Source organism: Brienomyrus brachyistius, unplaced genomic scaffold (genome assembly GCF_023856365.1).
Source record: "Brienomyrus brachyistius isolate T26 unplaced genomic scaffold, BBRACH_0.4 scaffold36, whole genome shotgun sequence".
Taxonomy (NCBI): domain Eukaryota; kingdom Metazoa; phylum Chordata; class Actinopteri; order Osteoglossiformes; family Mormyridae; genus Brienomyrus; species Brienomyrus brachyistius.
In genome coordinates, this window is record NW_026042311.1 from 1,518,543 (window position 1) to 1,537,754 (window position 19,212).

The 19,212-nt window shown below is 41.9% G+C and overlaps 1 long non-coding RNA gene across 1 annotated transcript; it reads left to right on the top strand.

Annotated features, from left to right (window-relative positions):
* Positions 1–8,900: 8,900 nt before the first annotated feature.
* On the top strand, positions 8,901–9,601 carry LOC125721972 (uncharacterized). Its single transcript, XR_007386023.1, has 2 exons — positions 8,901–8,970; positions 9,242–9,601. It is a non-coding gene; the product is annotated as an uncharacterized LOC125721972 (long non-coding RNA).
* Positions 9,602–19,212: the final 9,611 nt, after the last annotated feature.

Sequence of the window (19,212 nt, forward strand, 5' to 3'; positions counted from 1 at the left end):
ACCGATTAGCAATTTTTAGCCTCTTTTCCCTGGAAACAATTCCACATACATTCCATGTGACCAATCTCAGTGTGGACATATTTATATTACCTGTTAAGATGTTTGATGATTGCTAAAGGTGTGTGTGTGTGTGTGTGTGTGTCCTGAATGTCTGTCTGTGTGTGTGTGTGTGTGTGTGTGTGTCCTGCATGTCTGTATCTATCTTATTTGTATGTGTCTGAAGTGAACATGTATATATCTGTGTTGTATGCTTGTGTTTGTGTTGGCGTTGTGTATACTTTGTGTCATTAATTACGCTGTGCATTGAGCATATGGCAACATGGAGAAAATGGGAATGTAACAGAAATGTGATGCAGAGAAAAAGTAGTGAAAAAACGTGGGAGGAGCCTTAAGTGAACTAAAACAGTGCAGGAGCCAAAGCAACATCGCAAAGTGACAACAGCAATCAACAGGGGAAAAACAAGGGACAAAAAGAAAGAGAGAAGAAAAAACGGATAAAATAATAATAATGGCAATACTAATAAAGGAAGAGAGACGATGACAATAACTAAAGCTCATTAGACCGGCAACTATTATTATATCTAGATCTATAGATGTAATCTGGGGAGCAGCGTGTGGCTCTGTGGGCTAAGCCTATGTGCCTGTAATCAGAAGGTCGTAGGTTCAAACCCCCCCTCAGACTGTGGGTCCTTGAGCAAGGCCCTTAACCCCAAGCTCCCTGGGCGCCGCTACGGGTAGCAGCCCTTCGCAGACAACTTCCTCTATGAAAAAAGAGCAAGTTGTGGGAGGTGTGAAGACAATTTCCCTACGGGGACAATAAAAGTATCGATGATTATTATTATCTATCTGCAAAACATCGAGATTGTTGGTGTGGATACAGAACAGCCAAGGGGTGGAATTCCGGTCGCAGTAGAGCCATCCATTGACGTGCAGTTTACCGACAGCACGGGAGCCTCCGTCGATGAATTTTTTCCGTATAGGGAACAGGATCTTCCTTCTTTCCAGGATTTCCTTGGGAAACTGGTCGTTGATGCTAAAGTTCGTTCCTTTTAGTTCCCGGCCGCGGCTTTTAACCAGTTCTTTTTGTTTAAAGTGCTCGAATTTGGCCACTATTAGTCTGGGTCTGCGTCCGTCGGGTCTCTTCCCTCCTAGGCGGTGAACTCGATGGAAGCTGATGGTTTTTGCTGTGCCTCCTGGGAGTTTTAGGTGAGTTTGAATAAACTCTTTTACCGTAATAATAATAATAATAATAATAATAATAATAAATTTTATTTGTAATGCACTTTATATTTTAGCAATCTCAAAGTGCTAAAATCTGCTTTCTCTGGGATGCCTGAAATTACTAAATTGTCTCTCATGCTGCAGGCCTGGAGGTCAATGATAGTTTATTTAATTTTTTTATTTTCCTCCGAAAGGCACGTCAATCTGTGAGGGATTTTACCGATTCCCTGAGGGTCGCATTCTCTGCAGCGAGTGATTCCACCTGCTGTTGGCTGTACTCCACTGATTTACGCAAAGCCTGGAACTCTTTATGGAGAATTTCCATTAGGGACAGACGCGCATCTAAGCTGGATAGTCGCTTATCTATAGTTATCTATTATCTATAGAATGTCCGTCACATCGTTGGTATTAGGAGAAGCCGCTTTCGGCGGATTCCTCGGGGCGGCTTCTCTTGGAGGACGAGTTGTTGTTACAGGTGGAGGAAGTCGGTGTTTTGTCTGATTTCCCCATAGCAATTCTCTCGAAGCACTTGTCCATAAAAATTTATAAACTGTTCAGAATTTCACTGCGCTCCAGCATGCTAAAGTTTTTACGGATACAACTGAAATGTATTTTGATTACCTTTAAGGCTGTCTAGAGATAAGTTGGCGTGGAAAGAATACAATTGATAACCTTTTTGTAGTCAGTTGCGTGCCGCCATGTTCAATACTGACGTGGTTCTCGTGGTCTCGTGTTGTTACAGCATGCTGCTACCCCAAAGGAGGACACTGCTCGTACGATCCTCCTGTGTGCCCTACAACAAAGACGGCGAAATTGAATTACAAACCTTCAATTAATTCAGTATAGTGTTATTTATAGAGCACATATAACTCAGTATGAAATGTCCAATGTGGGCCTTGCTGATGCAGACATGTTCCCAGTGCTCCCATACTAGTATCCATGACTCCTTTCATGCTATGTGGACTTACCAACCAGCTCATACATTCTGGGCAGCAGTAACTCAGACATTACCATCTATACTGAGTTATAGGATATATTAATGCCAAAATTGGAAGCACAGAATTGTCTGAAATGCCATGGTATGTTGAAGCATTAAGAGTTCCCTTAACTGGTACTAAGGGGCCTAACCCAGTCCCTGAAATGCAGCCCCATACCATTATCCCTCCTTCACCAAACATTTCAGTTAATTGGCACAATGCAGTCAGACAGGTCATCTTCTCCTGACATCTGACAATCCAGACTCATCCATCAAGGTGTGGTACCTTCTGATTGGAAGCACGCCTTCATAACGCCTATTTTTAAAAAAGGGGATAGAAGTAATTTGTCTAACTATAGGCCAATCAGTCTAACTTGTATAACTGGTAAAGTTATGGAGGCTATAATCAAAGAGAAAATGGTAGATTACCTGGACTCTAATAACATTTTGCGGGATAGCCAGCATGGATTTAGGAGAGGTAGATCCTGTTTAACAAATCTGTTGGAGTTTTTTGAGGAAGCTACTCAGGAAGTTGATGATAAGAAGGCCTATGATGTCATCTACTTAGATTTCCAAAAGGCTTTTGATGTTGTCCCCCACAAGAGGCTCCTACTTAAACTCAAAGCGACAGGTATTTTAGGTACCGTAGCGACCTGGATTGATAACTGGTTAACAGATAGGAAACAGCGAGTAGTTATAAGAGGCACAATGTCAAAGTGGGCTTGCGTTCATAGTGGGGTACCGCAGGGTTCGATTTTAGGACCACTATTGTTCCTAATTTACATAAATGATATGGATACCAATATATACAGTAAACTGGTGAAATGACACCAAGGGGGGTGGTGTAGCAGATACTGAATTAGTGGCTCAGCAGCTACAGCGGGATCTTGATTTAATTAGTGACTGGGCCGATACCTGGCAGATGAAATTTAACATCGATAAATGTAAGGTACTCCATCTAGGGAGCAGAAATATAAAGTACAGGTATTTCATGGGTGTCACTGAAATAAAGGTAGCTGATCATGAGAAAGACCTTGGTGTGTATGTTGATGCTTCCATGTCCCATTCTCGCCAGTGTGGGGAAGCAATAAAAAAGGCCAATAGGATGTTGGGGTATATCTCCAGGTGTGTGGAGTTTAAGTCAAGGGAGGTAATGCTAAGATTATACAATTCCTTGGTGAGACCTCACCTAGAATATTGTGTGCAGGTTTGGTCACCATATCTTAAAAAGGACATTGTGGCCTTAGAAAAGGTGCAGCGTAGGGCCACAAAAATGATTCCTGGTCTTAGAGGAATGTCATACGAGGAACGGTTACTTGAGCTAAATCTGTTCAGTCTCAAGCAAAGGAGACTGAGGGGGGACATGATCCAGGTATATAAGATTGTAACAGGTTTGGATGCTGTTCAACCAAATAGTTACTTCAGCATTAGTTTAAATACACGAACTCGTGGCCATAGGTGGAAATTAGCGGGAGAACACTTCAAGCTGGATTTAAGGAAGCACTTCTTTACACAGCGTGTAGTCAGAGTATGGAATACCCTTCCTGATAATGTAGTGCAAGCTGAATCCTTGGGTTCCTTTAAATCAGAGCTAGATAAGATTTTAACGACTCTGAGCTATTAGTTTAGTTCTCCCCAAGCGAGCTTGATGGGCCGAATGGCCTCCTCTCGTTTGTATAGTTCTTATGTTCTTATGTTCTTATCAGACTGCCTGACAGAGAAGCATGATACATCACTTCACAGGTCATGTTTCTACTATTCCAGAGTCCAGTGGTGGCGTGCTTTACACCACTGCATCCGACACTTGGCACTGCGTTTGGTGATGTGAGGTTTGGATGCAGCTGCTCAGCTGTGGAAGCCCATTCCGTAAATTTCTCAGTGCACAGTTTTTGTGCAGGAGTTAATGCCAGAGAAAGTTTGGAACTCTGCAGTTATTGAGTCAACAAAGCATTAGCAACTTTGCACCTTAGCACTCTGTTACATTATGTGGCCTGCCACTTTTTAGCGCAATTTTTGTTATTCCTAAAGACATTCACTTTGCAATAATACCACTGACAGTTCACTGTGGAATATATAGCAGGAAAGGAATTTCAAAAACTGTCTAATTGCAAAGGTGGCATTCCATGATAGTACCATGCTTGAATTCACTGAGGTCTTCAGAACAACCCATATTTTCACAAATGTTTGTAAACCTGTCTGCATGGCTAGGTTCTTGATTTTATGCCCCTTTAGCAATGGGTCTCAGTGAAACACCTGAAAAGTCACTGCATTTCCCTCCACAATGATCGTCTAACTGGTGACGTTGAAGACAGAACTGAAAATTAGTTAAATCATGACTTCAAGAGTTATCCAAGGGACAAGAGATTCTGAAAAATCAGAGATGGAACTACTGGTTGGGCTGGTCATTGCCTCCTTTTTCTAAATGAAGTTTCAAACTACTTAATTAATGTATGTAAATCTGTTTTATAATGTTTAAACAAAAAGCTTTTTAATGGATTTGCATCTTATATATCCTACAGTGTGCTTGTGCATTTGATTCCTCCTTGATTCAGGTGAAACAGAAAATAACTGGCAAGAGAGACAGAGAGAAACTTCTGGGAAGATTTGTTGTCCAAAGTTGAACTGAGTGTCCAAACCCTTTTGGATGTCAAATTTCATCTAGGTTCATCTAAATCACCCATTACCCACTGTAATCCTTTCAATACCAACCTCTGTAGACGTCACACAGCATCACTGCCAACAAAATAAGAGGGTTATAGTTAAATTAGATAAAGGAATTTTGTGTAAAATTTTCCAATCCGGGTTTTCAGCACCATGAACAGCAACCTACTGTTGCTTAAAGGGGCATTATTATGCTCACTTTCAGTTTAAAATTGTATTTTTAGGCTCTACTAGAATAGAGTTTGCATGCTTCAGTGTTCCAAAATCACATATCATTTCTCATTAATGCACATCTCTATTCACCCTCTGTCTAATCCCACCCCCAATGAGTCCAGTGTGGTTTGATTGGTCAGCTTACCCTTCATTCCCCTGTCTTGCAGTCGGCAGATGGATCCTTGCAGGTAGACAGCCAATAAGGACTGTGTTATGAAGAGACCTCATCATGTTGTGAAAGTAAGGGCTGGAATTCCAATGAGGTGTTTTAGGCAGATGAGAGAAGAGTGGTTTCTGTGGTGAGGGTTACTCCCTTTGCTATGTACTTTGCGTCTTAAGACTTTTCAGACTGTTTACATGCACCTGAAGCCATATAACACACTAATAGAAAGGGAAAAGCATAATAGGTCACATTTAGTGAGTGTTATACCAGTTTCCAGTAAATTATTTTATATGTAAATCTCTTTTTATGTTGACCAGAAGGTATGTGATATCTTTCTCCCCTTACTCCTTATCAGATAAGTAAGAGCTGCTGTCAGCTGAGACACGCTGGTGTGATTCATTTCAATTTAATTCAATATTACTTCTGTCGCGTATTTTCACATTATATTGTCTCAAAGCACTTTACCTCATCCCTGCCCAAAGCCCCAAGAGAGCAAGCTGGTGGCAAGGAAAAACTCCCTAGAAGGAAGAAACCTTGGGAGGAACCAGACTCACAGGGGAAGCCCATCCTCCAAGTGCCAGAACAGGAAGTGATATGAGCAAAACGGCAAGATCCCAATTCACACTGTCTGTATTTTAAGATTTGAGTCTCAAAGTGGGCAGGTGATGGCAGGTAGGTGCTGGTGCTGCTTCCGATGACAGGAGGAACTGTGGTACAGCAACAGGGCATACAGGATATCAGGTCTTTCATCAAGATGGTCACTGATTGGTGGGCTCTGAGGGGGAGCTGTGATCTGAAAACCACAACCATCCATGCATCCATTTTCCAAGCTGCTTCTCCTACTGGGTCGCGGGGGGTCCGGAGCCTATCCCAGAAGCAATGGGCACGAGGCAGGGAACAACCCAGGATGGGGGACCAGCCCATCGCAGGGCACACTCACTCACCATTCAGTCACACATGCACTCTTACGGGCAATTTAGCAACTCCAATTAGCCTCAGCATGTTTTTGGACCGTGAGGGAAACCGGAGTACCCGGAGGAAACCCCACGACGACATGGGGAGAACATGCAAACTCCACACACATATAACCCAGGTGGAGACTTGAACCCGAGTCCCAGAGGTGTGAGGCAACAGTGCTAACCACTGCACCACCATGCCACCCCCTACTTACGATTCGTAAATTATTTATTGATTTAAAACTTTCTTTGATTTAGTAAAATTGCAATTAGTGTAACAATATGGAAAAGAAGAGATCAGGAGGGGCTGAAAAGGTCAGGCTAAGAAAAAAAAGAGCGTTGGAGGAGGATGCAGCCAAATGTGCCAAAATCACAGAGATTTTTTCAAAAGAATGAAAAGAACTGGGAACAGGTAAATGTTGCAGGTAAACCTGCAGCAAAATATTAAACCAATTCAAATATTAGTGCATTTCTATGGCTTATCGTGACAGATCAATGTGTTCAGAAATGTAATTTTAAGAAAAAATATACATATAAAAAACTAAAGCACAATCTAAGGATGCAGTAAAATGACCAATTATCCATTTTGAAGTTTCTGACCAGCAGAACCCTGTCAGTCAGTGTTCTGCCAAGAATGAGGGACTGATTAGCAGTGAGGATGCCAGGCTGGCTGAGAGGTCTGCTATTAAATATGAATTAAAGTTACTTAATATACTCATACACACACACCAGTGATAGATGGATTCCATATGAAATTCAGATATTCAGAAGTCGATGAGATTTACAGATTAGATTCAGAGGTATACTACACAGCGGTGTATTAGTGAAATTAAAAGACTAATAAGTCAAATGTTTTTGTACAGCATATTTCAGGCACAAACACATTGTGTTGTATATGAAAAGATATTTTGACACTTTCAATCACTCACTGACTCCGGAGCACTTGGAGGCCTTTGTGCTAATGTGCACAGAGAAGGAAATCCTTATGTTTATAGATAATGAGACAGTAATAAAGAAAGTTGCAGAGACCATTACACTACTCAGGCGGCTGTTACTGTTATAAATGTTATGTTATTGTTGTTTACAGTTAAAAATCTGTATAGTAGTGCAACATGCCTCACGTGAAGAACTGCGAGATTCATTTTGATATTGTTTTATTTGAAAAGATATTTTGACACTTTCAATCACTCACTGACTGTTGTTAAGCCATTTACAGTTAGCAATGTGTATAGATTAATTTTGATATTATTTTAATTATTCATTTGACTAGTGTTTCGTTCATATTTGAAAAAGCAAATAAAACTACTGAATAATAAGAATTGAAATCGGGAGCGCGCGCCGCTCTTTTCTGCGATTCGAAGGGAGAAAAGCCGTATAGTTCCGTCAATCTAAATGTGCAACAGACATATTAAATTGCGTTTGCACATTTAGAAGCCTGGGCCAGTTTCTTAAATACGAAAGCTGCCGTAAAATGCACCCTCCCGCGCTGCACGTGATGTGACATTTATGAAATTCAGTAATAATTATCTATTTCGTTAAATGTGTTGGTTGCTAACAGCCTTTAGTGATAGAATCAAAGGAGAGAATGGAAATGGATTTCCTGCCAGGTAAGCCGTCATAAAGACAAACATCTTATTTGTTTAGGTATTTCAGATCACTGCATGTAGCAGAACATTCTCTTCACTGTGGAGTAAAATAAATAACTAAATATGTATAAGTCATTGTTTACAAACTAGCAAACTAATGACGAGACATAAAAATAAATAGCCTACGTTCTCGTTCGGGGCTCATCGTCTAACGGTTTATCAGTTTTATATGGGTTAAATACAGCCTTCGTTAAGTGACACAGTTATAAATGTGCAAACGCAATTTAATATGTCTGTTGCACATTTAGATTGACGGAACTATACGGCTTTTCTCCCTTCGAATCGAAGAAAAGCGCGGTGCGCGCTCCTGATAGGGGGCACATTTCACGTCAGGGGTACAGAATTCAGCACAACACCTGTTCCTCCGGAGAGGTTGGAATCCAGCCGTTGGATGACTGCAGATACACTTGCCTATGATCATCTAGCTCACAAACGTGTAGTCCACACACTGTTCCACACGCCTGCTAATGACGTCATTACCTGGAGACTATGGTATTTTATAATCCAAAATCTTATAATCTAAAGTCCCTAAAATCGACTTTTGCGTCTATCAAACGGCAATTATGTCAACCGGAGGTCTTGTTTTGTCAGGCACAAATAACTGGACGTGATCACAGTTAACAAGTTTTAATAAAGTCGGCGCATAACAGTGACAGACATCTATCGCGATATCCACCTCTGCCCCGTATCCTAGCAACGCTACATTGTAGAATCTAGAACCATTACCATATATATATAGGCCGGGTAGAAAGTTTTTATCATTTGACAAACAGACGCCTTGGAAGACAGCACCTCTTTAAATTCAAAATGAGCCTCCTTAAATACATTAAGCAAAGGAAACAGTTCCAATACAGTGTCTTGCACGAGGACGATTCAGACACTAAAAGTGGAACTAAAATGAAAATGTGCTTCCTACAAAACTTGAAGAAGCTTTTCAAGGAACGAACACAGTTCCGCAACAGTGTCTTGACTGAGGACAACATAGACACTAAAAGCACAAATAAATGGAAAAGGAGCTTCCTGAAGAACTTTAGGAAGTATATTGAGCAAAGAAAGCAGTTCCTGTATAGTGTCTTGTCTGAGGACGACACAGACATGGAACATGATGACATGACTGGGGCTGGAGAAGAGATGGTAAGAAAACAACCTAAACAGTCCTTATAATGTAATGAGGCATCTGTACTCAGAGTACATCTCATTTTTAATATTAGAATCCCCTGCTGCTTTATGTTTCTGCATAGTGCCCTAATCTAACATGTGTCTATGTCGGTCTCGACCTGAGAAGTGAAATATCAATACTTCTATTGGAGTAGCATGAAGCACTTATGTTAATCTTGTTTAATAATCATGAATTTTAATATTCAGACACATAGATTTGATTTTGAAAATGATTTTGCTAATGTAGGACACATGGAAAGACCTTCGTGACATGGAGGCAGAGAGACAGAGGGTCCAGAAAGAAGAGAAGGGACCCCTGATCACAAAGAATTAAAAGCCCCAGCAAGACAAGGCAGAGAAAGGCGCTGCCACTTATTTATTTGTGAGGATACAATGGAGATGGGACAGATCGATGGAGGCTTTATTGAGGACTAAAGTACAGGGTAACAGAACCAAAAAGGACGGGGGGGGGGGGGTCACAATGAATGTTTCACTACTGACCTAATCCTCAAATGACAAAGAGGACGTGTATATAAGAAAAGATAATGTCTTTGTTAAGTAAATGTCTTTTTCATATTAAATAAATGGCATTTTCATATTAAATAAATGTCAGTGTCACTACTTATTGTCAACCAGGTTTTTTAAATATTTACCCATCCATCTTCCATAACTACATATAGACATGCAGTATAGCATTGTGTAATTATTCCTTGTTCGGTATTACAGGGGTGGGCAAAATAGTGGAAATAACATGTGAGAAACAGCCTTATTTTTGAAGTATTAGCTATATTGGTCAATTGGGTTCAAGCCTCAGGTTAACCAAGTTCTATCAACACCACTCTCTGGTGGATCGAGCCAGTTTAGAGGGCAGGGTATGTGTGACTCATGGGGTTTGGACACTGTGCCTAGTACAAGAAGGTTGTTGGGCCTGCTAAGTGTCTGCTAAATGAATATTAGTAACTACATTACAATCACTGATGCAGCTACAGTGGTGGACAATGCCGCAGTGGAGCCAGTTTTCAGCTCGGGAGTTTCATGCCCATTACCAGCCCACTTTGTTCAGGAAGGTGAGAACTGGATAAATGAAGCAATACCTCAATTCTTATTATTCAGTAGTTTTATTTGCTTTTTTCAAATATGAAAGAAACACTAGTCAAATGAATAAATAAAATATCAAAATTAATTTATACACATTTCTAACTGTAAATGGCTTAACAATAGTCAGTGAGTGATTGAAAGTGTCAAAATATCTTTTCAAATAAAACAATGTCAAAATGAATCTCGCAGTTCTTCACGTGAGGCATGTTGCACTACTATACAGATGTTTAACTGTAAATGGCTTAAACAACAATAACATAACATTTATAACAGTAACAGCCGCCTGAGTAGTGTAATGGTCTCTGCAACTTTCTTTATTATTGTCTCATTATCTATCAGCATAAGGATTTCCTTCTCTGTGCACATTAGCACAAAGGCCTCCAAGTGCTCCGGAGTCAGTGAGTGATTGAAAGTGTCAAAATATCATTTCATATACATCATAATATGTTTGTGCCTGAAATATGCTGTACAAAAACATTTGACTTATTAGTATTTTAATTTCACTAATACACCTCTGTGTAGTTTACCTCTGAATCTAATCTGTAAATCTCATCGACTTCTGAATATCTGAATTTCATATGGAATCCATCTATCACTGGTGTGTGTATATGAGTATATTAAGTAACTTTAATTCATATTTAATAGCAGACCTCTCAGCCAGCCTGGCGTCCTCACTGCTAATCAGTCCCTCATTCTTGGCAGAACACTGACTGACAGGGTTCTGCTGGTCAGAAACTACAAAATGGTTAAATGGTCATTTTACTGCATCCTTAGATTGTGCTTTAGATTTTTATATGTATATTTGTGAACACATTGATCTGTCATGATAAGCCATAGAAATGCACTAATATTTGAATTGGTTTAATATTTTGCTGCAGGTTTACCTGCAACATTTACCTGTTCCCAGTTCTTTTCATTCTTTTGAAAAAATCTCTGTGATTTTGGCACATTTGGCCGCATCCTCCTCCAACGCTCTTTTTTTTCTTAGCCTGACCTTTTCAGCCCCTCCTGATCTCTTCTTTTCCATATTGTTACACTAAATGCAATTTTACTAAATCATACAATCTCTAGGCTCAAAGTCAGACTATTGACTAACCTGAAGGATTGGGAAGGGGAGAACTCCCTCAGGTGGTAGCACCCTTGTACAGTAATCTATCGCTATAGAAAGCCTGCGATGTCAGCTGTAGAAGTGGATGGTATCTGCTCCTGTTTCAAATTCACTAATGCGAGGACTGTGAAATCGAATAATTTTATTTCCAACTGGCCCAAAAGTCAAGTGGCCCACTGGGAAATCTCCCGAATCTCCCGATTAGCCACTCTGGGCCTGGTGGTGGATCATAATAGGTTGCATGTCAGAAGTATGTTTCAGCTAAAAATAAATGTGGTCTGACAACAATATCTGAGTCTTCAAAGCAATTTGAAGCAACTGACAGTTTGAAAGAGGGAAATTGGTTGATGCATTAATCTTAAGAACTGAAAAAGATATTTAATGTGTCAAGGGAGACAGTGGCTGTTTTCAAATCGCGTACCGCATACAGCGTAAGGCATACTGTAACCAGTATATATACTGCGTACTGTTTGTCAGTGTAGTATCTAGTATGCATATCCAGTATGCCATCTTTTTCGCAAGAGGTTTGTGGCAAACTATGTTTTTACATGACCCCCAGACAACAGCTTTTCAACCAGTGTACTGCAATAACTCACCAGGTGTGCTCAGGAAAATGATCAAATTCTACAAAAAAGTTTATTGCAAATAAAATAATTTAGAACTACGATTAAACGATTAGTTTACCTACAACGTCACATTGGAGAGGTACGTTGAGATGTGTGGTCATTTACGAGTGAATAGAATTACAAAGGCAATCAGGGCAAACAACTATATGTATAGTTTGTAAAAGAAAGTTTTAAATCAATAAATAATTTACGAATCGTAAGTAGGGGGCGGTGCAGTGGTTAGCTCTGTTGCCTCACACCTTTGGGACTCGGGTTCAAGTCTCCGCCTGGGTCACGTGTGGAGTTTGCATGTTCTCCCCATGTCGTCGTGGGGTTTCCTCCGGGTACTCCGGTTTCCCCCCACAGTCCAAAAACATGCTGAGGCTAATTGGAGTTGCTAAATTGCCCGTAGGTGTGCATGTGTGAGAGTGAATGGTGAGTGAGTGTGGCCTGCGATGGGCTGGTCCCCCATCCTGGGTTGTTCCCTGCCTCGTGCCCATTGCTTCCGGGATAGGCTCCGGACCCCCCACGACCCAGTAGGATAAGTGGTTTGGGAAAATGGATGGATAATAATAATAATAATAACAAATAATGATGATGATAATAATAATAATAATGATGATAATAATAATTGCACTATGTGCAATGACTGCCAGTTACTGTAAACAGTAAAGTACACTTTACTGGACATGTCTGTATTGTTTTGGTTTATACTTATTAATCCATTAATTCTAACTTTTGTACTTTAAATGGACAGAGTACAGTTATTATTATTAGGAAAAGTATTGTGAGGGAACACAAAACTATTGAGAGGAAACACAAAACAATTGTAAATTGTAACAATTCAATTGTAATAATTGAAAAATATATTTTTTCATAGGGACTCAATATACTGCAGATGATCTGTAGATAAAAATCACAAATACATCACTATCAACTATATGTGGTTTTATTTATGATGTATGAAATCAAAATCATTAGGACGCAAAGGAAAATGGCTCTTCGCAATTTTCTTTAAACCGTAATCATAGGCTAATTGATTAAACATAAGTATTGATTTATTTCCATGACAATATTGTATATACAGTAATATTTATTTTGTCACCCTGGTTTATTTCATTACACATAAGGAAAGTCACAGAGAATAATAACCAAAGGGTGAAGAATTTGATTTTATTTTGAAAGATCACTTTGTTATGGAAGGCCATTTGGGACTTAACATCTACTTTGACACCCATGTCAACACGTCAAACAAATTACGTCTTAACACGTATATTATTTACGTGTTAAGCCATTCGGACATCTTAACACGTCTTAAAACTGCATGTTAATGTGGCCAATTTGAACCTCTTAAGACGTTTGTACCTTTAATGCATCTATGCTATTGGTTGGCATAAACGTACACACCCCTTTTGACGTAAGGGCTATACGTATGCAGTACGTGCCCTGTACGTTGTAATCACGTGGTCTCTATGTTCAGCCATGTGAGTCCTACGTTGTTATTACGTATAGGCAACATATGTATTACGTGTCAAACGTGACTGTGATGTAGTTTTCGGCACAGTCCATTTGTTGGAGGGGTGAATCACGGGTTTATTTAAACTGGCAGAACAGTTATCTTTAAATCTTTACAAAGTATAACTGGCAGTTTTAACATTTAATGAAACGAGCAAAAATGGTAAATCTGGCTAATACTGATGTAATTGCACTGGTGTCTTTGTGGTGAACAGTGCAGATGAGCTAAACTTATCATTTTGATCACTTTCTGTTCTGCATTAACAGCAAAAACTATATATTCAGCAACGAAACGTATGTAGTTATTAATTTATTTGTAATAAGGAGTTTATAGTGAACGGTCATAGCAACAGTATGAATGGCATCAATAATTTAGCTGCCTTATATTTTACCGGATGTACGTCGCATAGCCATTCTAGATATCTGAAATGACAATTGTGGATAGGAAGAATGTCATTGTGGATATCTGAAATGCTCTCTTTGACTAGGAAGAATTGAGTTAGAGATATCTGCAATACACATCCAGTCTAGCGATTAAATGTTAAAATGCCTTGCCATACTTTTGCATGTATTGTTCCTGTGCTGCAGTATTAAACTATTTTAAAATGCAAAATAATTATTCTGTGACTGCATTGTTAATTTTTTTTTACAGTTTTTCTGAATGCTTAAACACTAACAATGATTCTTATAAAACTATTAATAGTTATAGCAAAATTACTCACTGTTTTGCACTCAGTTTGCACTTTTGTAACACACAATTTGCAAATGTGTAAATACAATCCACTGCACAGCACTCTTTTTGTGGAACTGTAAACACAACTCACTGTTTTACACACAATTTCCAAATGATCAACACACTCCTAGTAAAACTATACACATTTATGGCTATTGTTTACACTATTTTGCACACTGTCACATGTGAAAACGGTTTTAGATAATTAGTTCACTTTGCAATCAGCATGAGCGCTATAAATAAGCCACAGGTACAGTAAGCTTTCAGTGTGGAGAACAATGGAGGGAGAAGGAAGACTGAGAAGAGTGAGAATTAGAGAACGGCGAGGAAGAGGATGAAGACTAGGAGGTGAATTTAGAGGATGAGGAGGTGAAGAGGAAGGAGGAAGGGTAAGAAGAAATAGAATAACTGATGTCATCAGAGCTACAACAGTGGATCATGTGATCAACCATGGAATGACCCTGAGGGAAGCTGGCCAATGGGTTCAGCCTGACCTGAGCCGCTACGCTGTAGCAGGCATCATAAGGACGGTTCCAAATGAGAATCGGTTAGTACAGTTACTTCACAGTACGTTTTGTAATAGTACTATACTCTAATGAGAAACACAACAATGCTGTACAGGTAAAAACTGAAATGGTTACTCTACAGACCTGCTAGACATCCAGAATCTGGGGGCAGAGGAAGAATGTTCACTGAAGAACGAGAGACCCATATAGTTAATATGGTGATCACAAATAATTCCATTAGGCTACGAGAAATACAGCAGCGTATAATAGAGGATGACACCACCTCCCAAAACATGAACAATGTGAGCATCTCTGCATTATCTCGTGTACTGGCATGCAACAGAATCAGGATGAAGCACATTTACAGAGTCCCTTTTGAAAGAAACAGTGAACGCGTTGGCATGGCAGGAACATTATTGGACACGGTGCCATAATCAATGTCCCAGGACAGCGTGGTGGTAACATAACTATGTGTGCAGCTATAAGTCAGAACGGTGCTGTTCACCATCATGCAACCCTGGGCCCATGTAACACTGCACACATTATTACATTCCTGGACAGCCTACATCATATGCTCACTAATGTTCACAGACCAGTTATGTCATCATATGGGACAATATTAGTTTCCATAGGACTGCTTTAGTTCGCAACTGGTTTACAGTCGCCCACTCTTCACTGTACTCAACCTCCCGCCTTACTCTCCATTCTTGAATCCGATTGAAGAATTCTTCTCTGCCTGGTGCTGGAAGGTCTATGACCGTCATCCCCATCAACGCATGGCTCTTTTACAGGCAATGGAGGAGGCATGCGAGGATATTGACCAGGCATCATGTCAGGCCAGGATAAGGCACTCCAGGAGAGTTTCCCCGGTGCCTTGGACTAGAAAGCATTGCATGTGATGTTGATGAAATTCTGTGGCCGGACCCAAAGAGACGACAAGACTGATTTTTTTTCTCTCTCTCAGTGAAATTGTATGTTGTCTTGTGTTTGTTTTGATGCATGTGAATAAACATTCATACTTGAAATTTGAATCTTGAATTGTGTTTACAGAACTATTTATGACAAAAGTATGACCTCAAATTGACATACCTTGTGCACAGAGAAAGCAAAAGTCAGATGTGTTTTCCATTCCTACCATCAGTGTGTAGTTGGTGCATTGTGTGCTTATTAAGATGATGGTTTGTGTTAACTGATTGGTACAAAAATACCATTTTTACAAAGGTTTGAAGAGTTAAGCAAGATTTATTAGTTTTTGCAAGAGACCTACAATGTTTTGCTGATTTGGTGGTTTTTTTTATTTGTGTGGAGAGTTTTTGCAAAATAGCCAATAGTTATGTGTTTAAGCCATCAGAAAAAAACATGTGTGCTTTGGTGCACATCCATCCATCCATCCATTTTCCAAACCGCTTTGGGTCACGGGGGGTCCGGAGCCTATCCCGGAAGCAATGGGCACGAGGCAGGGAACAACCCAGGATGGAGGGTCAGCCCATTGCAGGGCACACTCACACACCATTCACTCACACATGCACACCTACGGGCAATTTAGCAACTCCAATTAGCCTCAGCATGTTTTTGGACTGTGGGGGGAAACCGGAGTACCCGGAAGAATCCCCATGACGACATGGGGAGAACATGCAAACTCCGCACACATGTGACCCAGGCGGAGACTCGAACCTGGATCCCAGAAGTGTGAGGCAACAGTACTAACCACTGCACCACCATGCCACCCACTAGAAAACCATACATGTTCTTAATCTCAAAATCAGTTCATCGTTTTCCCAGAAGGTGGCAGCACATCAACACTGCAACCTTGGACAAGGATCGCCGCACTTTTTCCTGCATTTGGAGCTGTTTCATTCCCTAATTTTGCGACTTAACAGACTTTGGGCCGCCCTTTCTTTCTGTATGGGACTGCTGCAGAGTGACAGCCTGTATTCTGTTACTCATTGTTTGCACTCTTCATAGATTTCAACACTCAGATTCTTGGTTAGATTGGGGTATTTTCTTTTTGTTTTCCGTTTATTTGTATACCAGTGGCTGCCTCTATTGATCTGGCTGACTAAGATTTGATTGGTCTGGGGTGGTGGTGTTCACACTTTCACCGTGTGCAGTATAGTTGTGTGGGGATCAGTGTGGTGGGGCACAGGTGTGTGTGTGTGTGTGTGTTTAGGGGACTCCATTCCCCTTTTTGATCAACTTCACCGGACACCTGTTTCTTGCTTGGGTTTTGTCAGCTAGTGGCCAAAGGCTGGTTGCTGATTAATTTTTTAAGGTCGTTGATGCTAAAGCACTTATCTTGTTTCTTGGTTTTATATTTTCAACAAACTGTCAATAGTACAAACATGTCCAGCTCCATTCGGTAAATGAACTTGTGTGCTGTTAATTTTGAGTAATTTTTCCTGTGGTGAAATTCCCCAGGTGGCATAGTCGTGTCCTTGTACTACTGACCGCTCTCTGCCACAAACACTTTACCCTAAACCTAAGCCTAATCCTAACCCTAACCATAGCCCCAAACGTCATGTCCTGCCACCTCCCTGACGTGGCTCTAATAAGCCATGCCTGCTGCTCGTTGGTCTCGCGTCTCGTTCCATCCCTCATGTTAAACACTCCCAGCTACTTCCAGTCTGTTCCCTTGTTATTCCTGTATAAGTGCTTCCTGGCCCTGTGTTCCCCATTGATGTGGTGCCCTCCATGTTGCTCGTTCCCTAGCCTCCCATCTTGATCCCAGTAAATCCCAGTTTATTGTCTGACAACACCTGCTCCCAGAGTCGTTCATCCTGGCACCCAACAGAATGACGGAACTCGACAAGCCCCAGTAGATTCCCCAGGTCCCTACAGCCGATCACTGCTGCTTGTGTCAAGCATACCTAATGTCGCTGGTTCAGGCCGCAGTACATCTTTCCCCAGAGAGAATGACCCATCTCTGACGGAGGGCATAGCCGCCCTCTCCCCGGACTCCCAAGTGGAGGGTGTGACAGCTATAGCGGAGATCCTCAGGGCCCTCTGGAATGGAGTGAGTGTGCTGAACCCCGCAGAGGTGGGGTGCTCTGGAGAAAAGGAGCCCGCCGTCTCCATGTCGTTTGCCGTAGGGCGACCTGCGTCCTCATTGTCACTTGAAGTCTGACAACATGATGCTTCTCTGGGATTTACTGTGATCCCCCTGTTCGCCAAAACATGCTCCCCAAAGCTCTCCAGCACAGAAGAACAGGCTTCACTCCTAGTTCTATGGTTGTCAGAGTGCTGGACCATAGTAGAGGTCGGACTTTGCTTCAACATGGTTTTATTGGAAGTCTGCACACAATACAGATGTTTCCTACCGTCCTTCGTACCAATTAAATGTGGAAACGTTTTGTCAGCTGGCTGGACAAGACCCTACTGCCTCTTTTAGTAGTACACATAGTAGTGAGCAGTGGTGACGTAATGGTTAGGGAAGCACACTCGTGATTGAAAGACACTGCATCTACAGCATCTGGCCCAGGAGAACCAGCCGTTGCAGTCGTTACATCCGCACTTAAGGCTCCTGGCCCAGAGAGGGAGGCTCAGGCCGCACCCACAGTGTCCAACACAGGTGAGGCTTGGTTGCTTCTAGGCTTCTCATAGACTCTGACACGGTTCCCTGGTAACCAGCCGACACCTGCCACACTGCTCCATAATGTCAGGCCAGCGTCCACCTCTCTGTCCCCTGATGCCTGGCCAGCACCCACCTCAATGTCCCCAGACGTCCAGCCGGTGCCCACCTCATCTCCTGACGGCCTGCTGGTGCCCACTTTCTATCCTGATGTCCCACCGGCACATGCCTGCAGGCTGCCACCAGCCCAGAGAAGATGGATCCAGAGGATGTCCTGCTAGAGTGCCCTGGGTCCTGATACGTGGGTCCCTCCTTCATCCCAGACTCCGGTTACTCTGGTCCCAGTTTCTGGTCACCAGTATCAACAGGAGCCCAAGAAAGCGGCAGGCAGAATGTCTGTCTCCCAGAGAGGGTTTGCCAGTATCTGCTCTTGCCCTGTATGTCCCTTGTCATCTTCCTGTTCCTGTCCTGTTGTCTCCTTGCTGCCCTACTGCTCTGCGGTTCTCTCATCACCTCCCAACCCCTCACGTCCTCGGGCCCTGCTGGCCCTCCCAGACCCTCTGGTCCTGTGATTCGGCAGAGTTCAGCCTCACCTGGAAAGGGGCCTAGGAGGGTCCCCAGCCCCGAATCTTCACCTGGCTTCCCTGGATGCCCCATGTTATTCCTTTTTGTGCCTCAGTGTTTGTCTTGTTGCTCTGTCCCACCTGTATCTCTCCTTGTCTTCTGCATCCTGTGCCCCTGTTCTTGTTGACCCTCCACCTGTCCATCCTGTTTTGGGGTCTGACAGGACTGCTGTACCTGTGGTTCCTAGCTTTTCCTTTATCCGCTCCATGTCCTTAGTGATGTCCTGCAACTGCTCTTATGTCTGGTGTTGCTGTCTGTCTAGTGTTCTGTCTAGTCTTGTCTGGTCTTGTCCTGTCTACCATCTGTTCTGTCATCCCCTGTCTAGTCCAGAGTCCAGTCTGGTTCCATCCCAGTTGTCTAATCCCTTTGGACTTCATGGCCGGAGCGCATGCTTTTGGTGGGTTGGGGGGGGGGGGGGGGGGGGGGTACTGTCACATTAAGCAATGCCATTCTTATCCAAT